At 38.0% G+C, this 8,568-nt stretch overlaps 1 pseudogene; it reads right to left on the reverse strand.

Moving 5' to 3' along the window:
* Positions 1-5,305: 5,305 nt before the first annotated feature.
* LOC146556258 (zona pellucida-like domain-containing protein 1 pseudogene) lies at positions 5,306-6,453 on the reverse strand (annotated as a pseudogene).
* Positions 6,454-8,568: the final 2,115 nt, after the last annotated feature.

Here is an 8,568-nt window from a genome sequence, read left to right on the forward strand (position 1 = left end):
AATATAATTCTATAAAGTGGTTCTATATATTGTGTAATTGTTCATAGAGCGTTATTAAATTTATTGCTAATGCAATCATACGGCACACTGACTTCTGAGGAAATTTTAAATGGCCCTCGCCATCAGAAAGGTTGCCTACCACTGCTATAGACCAAAATCTCTGAAGAATGTTTCCAGCTCTTTGTTGAATCTATGCCACTAAAAATTAAGGCAGTTCAGAAGATAAAAGGTGATCTTAATAAAGTGCTCAGTGAATATACTACAGAGACTGAATGGATAAATGAGAAACGGTAATGTTAGACAGTTGGAGGAGGTTAAACTGACTACAGTGTAAACAGGCCTGAATGACCAGGATATAGAGATGCTTTTATTTGTATCAAATTGGACATTTTAACATGGGTGTCTAAGGGCCCTCCCCTTAAGCATAGTCTAAGTGGACAGTCATTCCAGCAACTGTAGCTTTCAGCACTAGCCAGGAGGTTGCTGTTTGATTATTTGACCATATGACAAGCTGTTCTGATGGGATACTGGACTCTTCAGATATCACAAGTGGTAACAAAACTGTTAATGGTATTGTGCTGCAACAGCCAATGTGTTTACATTGCTAATGTCCTGATGTTTGGCCCACACAATGTCATAATTCAGCCTCATTTAGGGTCTCAGCATTTACAATATTCATAACATTATTATTTCCATTGAATCACATATGACCAAGGACCTTTAGCCTGGTGAAGCTGTCTAGTGTTTAGCAATCAGACCTTGCAAAAATAGACTTTGATATTTTTAACAGACATTAACAAATTTTAATTCAATGTAATCAACTTTTTAAAAAAAATCACAGGAGACTAGCCTTCATTTTCAGTGATGTTAAGTTTTTAATTGACTTTGACGAGCAGCTTCATATTCAACATACTTTGCCCAATATATCCATTATCTCTCCTCTGCACATGTCCAAACCATCTCAGCCACGCTTGTATAGTTTTACCTCCAAACTACTCAACGTAAGCTTTCCCTCTGATGTACTCATTTCTAATCCTATCTCCCCTGACCATTTTCAATGTTTGTTTGTATTGTAATTCCCATAAATAGTTTAATATTGTAAAATATGGCTTGTAGTCATGAATTTAGATTGAATAAGAGTTCCAGATGATCTGAGCATAAAAACTGAAAAGGAGTTTTTCCAAGCTCAGTCCTGAATTTAAGGAGCTACAGTGCCCATTGGACCGGGTTTGATATGACCCAGAGCAAGATAAACCAGTTTTACAAACAAAATATGTTTATAAAATCATTTGTCATTCGTATGGCATTTTATTGGACTAAAGGCCAGAGAAAAAGGGAGTAAATTTGGAGACTGGAAGTTAAACATAAACATAGACAGCGACTGAGAGAGCAGTAAGGTTGTCCATCTCTAACTCAAACTGCAGGATGTCCATGTGCTGCTGATATGAGATATGAGGCTCCCACTGTCTGCCCATGCCAGCTCCTTAGGAGGCAGTTTCATCTCTCTCTGCAGGGAAGTCCAGATTTATGGATCTGAAACTGCATGCTTTTATTTTCCCCTTCCATCTTCACTATCTGCACACAGTGAGGAAGGGTAACAAAAAGATAAGGAGACAGACCTCAGTCAACATGGATTACAAAATTTTCTTCGTATATGATATAAAAACTAAATTTATTTGATCTTGTTTCTCTTATTATTATTACTGTGAGAATCAGGCCTTAATGCATAAACCTACCAAAGAATAAATGATTAAAATTATGGGGTTCAAAATGTTTATTTTTTTCTCTTTTTCTCTCAGGAACATTCTTATACATTCACAAACTTTCCCACACATGCATACACAGCAATGTTTATGGACAGCAGGCCTTCCTCCTCCTGTTTCCTGATTCCCGCCTGCCTGCCTCCTGCTGTTCAGTCATAAACTCACATAATATGTTTAGCATATTGTAGCTCAGCCGTCATCTCACTACCGCTTCTGAAGGCCACTGGGTGTAACCATATCAGCACAGCCGGGTCGTAATAGGCCGTCACAAGGATATGGAACACTAATATTAAGTATCTGTAATGAAATATCAAAGAAGTCAGATAGTTTCTTTTTCCTTTTCAGGCTTATATTGCAGCTGTTTTGTTTTATGTATGTTGTTTATTTCTTCTCAGATTCTGCGATTCAAACTACCTACCATTTATACATAAATATTTAGCTACTGAGTGTGAACCAGAAAGTATCATATTGATTTCAATAAAAAATACAATATGATTAATGTTGAGTCTGTTACATTTTCAGACCTTAGCCCCCTTTTTAGACCTTTCAGCCCTGCATCTGGACAAAAGCCTCTAAATAGCCTTTTGGCTAGCCAGCTAGCTAAGAGGAACTGTAGTTCTTCTTCAGATATGGTGTCATTCATGCTTAACAGCACAATGAGCTATTGCTAATGACATGAGCAACACTAACAGTAGGTAGTCAATTTCAATATTTCTTTTTTTATTCGATATCCTTTCACATAGTAAAGACATAGCTTACATAAATCCATATGTAGCATTTGAATTTTAACAGAGTGGTATCTCACAGAAAAGAACAGGTTGTGCACTTGCCTGAAATGACAATTTGCAAATACTGAACAGCACAATGATGCATGAACTAATGCGATAAAGCATCTAAAGTGTCACTTTATGTACCTAAAAATCAATCTGTTGTTAGCTAGCTAGCTAGATTTCCACCATCACTGGTGCTGCTGACAATAAGTGCTCATCTACTAGATGAAAATTGTTCTGTGGTCTCTCCATTTGTGTTATGCAGCCAAGGTGGTAACCACTGAGAGAGAAGATAAAAATATAGTATTCTGGAGGAGCTTATTAAGTATATATCATCTGAGAATTAATAGAGTACTTCATGGCTGTTAGGGACTCCTCTGGCAAGCTAACATGTTAGCACAATTCATATTTGTCCTTCTACCCAACTCATTGCAAGTTTTGGGACAATGTTTTAATACTTTTACACTATTTACCTAATCTAAATCTAAGGACTTGTTTTTCTTAACCCTAAAAAGATCACTCTTAGTTAGCAGACCTGTTCACCTCATTTTGTATCTATTTTTGTATCTTCAGAATGAGCAAACAACTTTGTTTTTGTCCCTTTCTCTTCTATTGTAGTATATTGCAAGCCAACAAGAAAAATCTCTTTGAAATTTAACTCAGCCAGTGAGCTTTTCTGCCTCCAGAGGATCTCTGTCTCTGAGATTGAACTTAAGTTCCATTCTGTGCATAAATGAAATTCAATCTGCTATGTACATACATGCACATGCCAGCTGGAGTCAGGGACAGTCGAGCAGATAAATTGACTTCCCAGTAAACTAAACTCCCTTGAATAAAGCCTTAGAGAATATATCTCAAAATATATAATACCTATACACAGGAGACCAATCAAAAAATGGGCCTCCTTCCTCTTGGTCTTTGGCTCTTATCATTTCCCTGCCAAACCTTGTTGGTGCTAAACTGCCATAGATCAAATCCTGCATGACTCTGGGAAGTGGTTCAATTCCAGATTTGCCCGTTGCTACAGCAAAAATAATGATCTGATCAGGTTCGGGGTTTAGTATGAAGCCCGTGAATAACTTGCTCCATGTGCTGTGTGTGAAAGTGACCCGCATATGTGGGTAGGTTTACAGTAAAGGCTGTACAACAATGCCAAATGTTTCTGTTGAAACTCTGAATTTTCCACCTCACTTTTATCCAGTCTATATTTCACTGACAGATAGTGCTGACTAGCCCATCATTTACAACTGGTATGGCGTCGCTATGGACCCAAATGCTGAAGTGAAATTTTTTGAAGTAAACTTAACTTACTTGAGAACTGGATGGATCCAAAACCTGCCAAATGGATATTAAATTTTAGATTTACCTATTCTCATTCTTATTTTCACTTCTGGCTTTGTTTTGTAGTTGTGATTTATGTATTTCATTTGTATTGTGAACTTTCACACTTCATGGCCATCTCAGTCAGTGTATCACAACAGCAGCTGAAACAGTAACAGTGTTTCCAGTCAAAGAAGATTTAATGTTCTCTGTTTGCCTGTCTTATATTTCCAGGATGTGATGTGGTTGTTTCATTTGCGATTAACCAGGATTTTAGTAAGTGACCAAAACTACCTATAGCCAACTTTAATAAGTTTTATCATAATTAGATAACTGAGGTACTTTGAAATGAATTTACAATTTTAACCTTCTTCAAGTTATGTAATTACTCCTAACTACAGGTCCTCCATCTAATCTAAAGCATTTTGCATTTAATTCTTAAATGATCATTTGATGGTGATGACTTTTGGCATATCTTTCTTTGTTTTTATTTGAAGCAGGAAACAATCCGTCTAGCATCACAAAAGCACTAAAAGAGAAACAGGGAGTTGTTACTAAAGATGTCACATGTCAAGAATCTCTCACGAGGGAGCTCTGGCTCTTCTTTCCATTTATCAGCCTGTCTCCAGACGACATCACACAGCAATGGGGCAGTTGTAGCCCAGTGGGGTCAGAGATATACTGCACATAGGTAGGCAGCTTCCTCCTCTGACATATACACTGGCCTTATGGGGCATGACGTCAGTTTGAAAAACCAGTGAGTACTTTCACAAAGGAAAAGATATGGAGAGAAACCTTAGAGTTTGACATACTAAGATTCTAGTTTGATGAATACATTTCTTTGTTGTAATTTTGGGTTTAGTGTAATTTGTTCTCAAGCCTCTCTTACATCAGGATATCTTTATCTCAATTAGCTTTATTAACAATATAGTTAATTTGGTATTCTTGCTTTTATTTTTTTAATTATGTTTTACATATATTATCTCTTCCATCCTTTAGATATTGTGCAAACTACATTTCTTTCAAGCTAATATACAAGTTCATGGATTTTACAGGATATATTGTCATGTTACCTTTTTTGTATTTATGCATCTTGGACTCGTAACCCTGTCCTACAGGCACACTGATAACTTTATCTACAGATATGCACGAGGAACAATAAGTCCTAAAAAGCATGAGCCTTTGACCTATGCTTTGACACATCAATGTAAATATAAATAAATAGAGTATAGAGATTACAAAGTCAATGCTGGATTTTAGAGTCATTTTCAAAAATCAGTATCATCAATGCTGTAATGGTTAGTCTTAGACAGAAAGTTGACAAGTTGCTTTGCGAAAGACAAAAAGCTTTTTTTTTAGGATACTCTGACTGCTTTAAAAGACTTCACACACATTCACAAATCTTACAAATATTTGAATTTGACATTTGATTGCTGTTTTCCCTACTATTTTTTAATGTTTCCTGAACCTTTTATAAAACACAGCTGCAATAATGAGAGCAATTAAGAAAGCAAAGGCAAGGACACCAACACCCACACCGAGCCCGACATCAGAATTATATTTTTCTACAACAATTGGCTGCTCTTTGGACTCAACATTTTCAGCTTTGGTAATGATCTTTGGAGAGATGATGGTGTAAGCCTTGGTTATGCCCACTTCAGAAGTATCAAGGGTGCTCCTCTTCATTCTTTGTGCACAGTGCTTGAATGTGCTGCAGGTGCTCCTTTCACATAGACGAATGACACAGTGGATGTAGTAGGTGGACACAGGCTCCTTCTCGTGTTCGATGAAGCGGAAGGCTGGGAACTTAAAGCGAGCTCTTTGGCTGTCTCCATTCTCAATCATGTTTGTGAACTGATCCTTAGAGCAGGAGACAAACAAGTTGAAGATGCTAGAGTTGGATGGCAGAGGGGAAATGGTGGCATAGCATCGGTCCAGCAGGACATTATACTGGCGTGTGAGGTTGGTGGCCTTGATCTCAACATACACATCGGTCCTCAGTTCAATTCCCCACTGTGGGATTACCAGTGGTTGGGTGTAGTTGGCATCACTAAACAGCTTCATGCTCAAGGTGCTGATGAAACTGCCATTGTTGTCCTTGACTATGATAGAGGTGGCTGACACATTAAGCTGGGTGTAGTTGATCATATATTCTAAGGGGTAGGAACAGGAATAGTAGTACATCAACTCAGTTTTGTAGGAAATTTTTCCTGTTGTGGGCTCAAAAGACTGGACCACACCACTGATGTTCATTGTCTCAATGCTGGAAAAGTCAGAGAATATACCTGTCCCAGGAGCGCTGGTGGTCCTGAATATGCTTCCACAGCCGTGGGTCATATTTAGTGGAAAGTGAAAACGAGCAACTGGTGGAGTCACAGATTGATCTAGGGTGGCTCGACAAAGTGGGTCCAACATGTGTTTAAGGATCAGGAGGGTCTCATTGTAGCCAGCGTAGATAACCGGGCAGATTTCAATTGCAAGCTCAATGGCTGAAGTGCCGCATTGCACTGCGATGTCATTGATCCGTGGCCATCGTGCCTCTTTTCCACACTCTGACTACTTGTAACTATCAGAGAAAGAAAAGGTAAAATAATCTTCATCATTCTTTTGCAGCCTTGTCTTCAACATGCTAAAAATCTCGACTTGTACATGAGCTGGAAAGCCTTCATAGTTTGCATGAAGTCAAAGTTATGTTTTCAAAGCTCTTTATACACAAGTATGTGCTTTGGGATTGGCCCAAAACAAGGTCAAGCATTCATTTTCTTTGTAACAACTGCATTGTATGTAGCAGAAGAACTCCAATCTGGACTGTATCCTAAGGGCAGTAACTGAAGCACCTTACCTTCTTTAATGCAGAGGCAATGGGCTTGTTCTTTTGTTGATTATGTTTTTAAATATAAAATTCCATGTCCTCTTTTACAAAACCCCATTTCAGTAGGTAAACATGAGCTGAGTCACTGACCAGCAATTACAATGCTGTGACAGTTCTCCTACCTCATTTGAGTGCCACAAACAATAGTAATGACCTGGTTGAAATCCTGTGTGGGTTTCTTGACAACGTATTGACAGAAAAACTCACTTTAGAAGCCATTTTAAATGTAAATTAGAAGGCAATATCAATGACCATCATATGTGGGAAGGGAATCAGCCTGTTATGTTGTTATATTAATAGTCGGTAAAAAGGCAAGAAGAACAGTAGAACAACTGCAATCTAAAAAGTAGTCAGATAAATTAAATTTACATATACACAGCATACTATACCAGAATATGCAAATACAGTGGTCCCTCGTTTATCGCGAGAGTTACTAAAAATAACCCGCGATAAGCGAAATCTGCGAAGTAGCCAGCTGTAAAACCCCTCACTACACACTATACAGGCATGAACATTTATACACTTTTCTCTCTTGTTCAAACACTCTCAACGATCAAACCTTCGTAGAAAAATAAGTCCAGTATTATAAAATGAAACCAAAGATCAAACCTTGTTTTCAGGTCCAGAACATGGGAACAGAGAAGCTGTCAGAGAATTCAGCATTAATGAATCAATGGTATGGAGGTAGAGGAAGCAAGAAGAATGAGTTGAGTAAAGTTTGACTTATCTGACTGTTTTGTTTTGCTTAGTGCACCTTATAATCTGGTGTGCCTGATGGTCTGAACAATATGGTAACTTCTACCTTCCTTTAGCATGTCCAGAAGTCCAACGTTTTGTGCGATGGTTAGCATCTTCCTCTGCATTTTGGGTGCTGCCGCAGGTGCCTTTGACGGTGCAAAATGTTTCATCGACGTTGTGTTTGTTGGGGAGAAAACTTACAAACCTACAGTACAGCACTTCAAAGTCACACTAAGACACTAGTCTTCATCAAGCTAGCGATCGCAGATTTATGTAAATTTGAATCTGAACGCATTCTGTACTGTACGGCACGAGATTGATTGACAATGCTCTACAGCCGATCAGGACACAGAACACAATGCGCTGTAGAGAAAAAAAAAAAGAAGCATGCAAAATTGCACAAAAAAATCCGCGAAACAGCAAGGCCGCGGAAGGTGAACCGCATTATAGCGAGAGACCACTGTATATAAAACCAAGGTAGTTTACATTGCACTGTATTTCTGCCCAAATCCTTACATTCTTCTTTCCTCCTGGCAGACACAAGTTAAACCAATAAAAATAAAATGCAGTAGCCTATTCAGACAATCATTTAAACTTCATATTACACTGAAAATAAAACAAAGAAAATAATAAAAATGTCCAATTTGAGAAGTTTATTTATTCTTTTTTTTTTAACATATATTCCAAAAACGTTTAAAAAATGATTTAATAAAGAAATTTAACCATGTATGCGGTGCAAGAAGGTTCGCCATGAAAGCTCCTAGCTCAAACCCCACCCGGGTTTTCCTGTGTGGAGTTCATATTTTCTCTCTGTATGTGTGTGAATTTCCAGGTGATTCTAAATCAGCCATGAATGTCAAATAGAAAAGCACTATATAAATGTGAGTGCTCTACATTATTAGTTATTTCTGTTTTGCACACTCACTCACACAAACACACACACCTTCTGTCAGTCTCATTAGATCTCCTTGTTGTCCATTATTAAGTATATAGTGATGACATCAGGCAGGAAGTGAGAGGAAGGATGAAAAACAGACTCAGTCAAAGTCTTGCTGTGAATTTATCGGGGCACAGACATGGTGTTTGGGGGTTGATGAGGGTCGGG

Source organism: Mchenga conophoros, linkage group LG16, assembly GCF_057382185.1.
Source record: "Mchenga conophoros isolate Kocher_MC1m ecotype Shallow Benthic linkage group LG16, M_conophoros_male_GT1.1, whole genome shotgun sequence".
Classification (NCBI taxonomy): Eukaryota; Metazoa; Chordata; class Actinopteri; order Cichliformes; family Cichlidae; genus Mchenga; species Mchenga conophoros.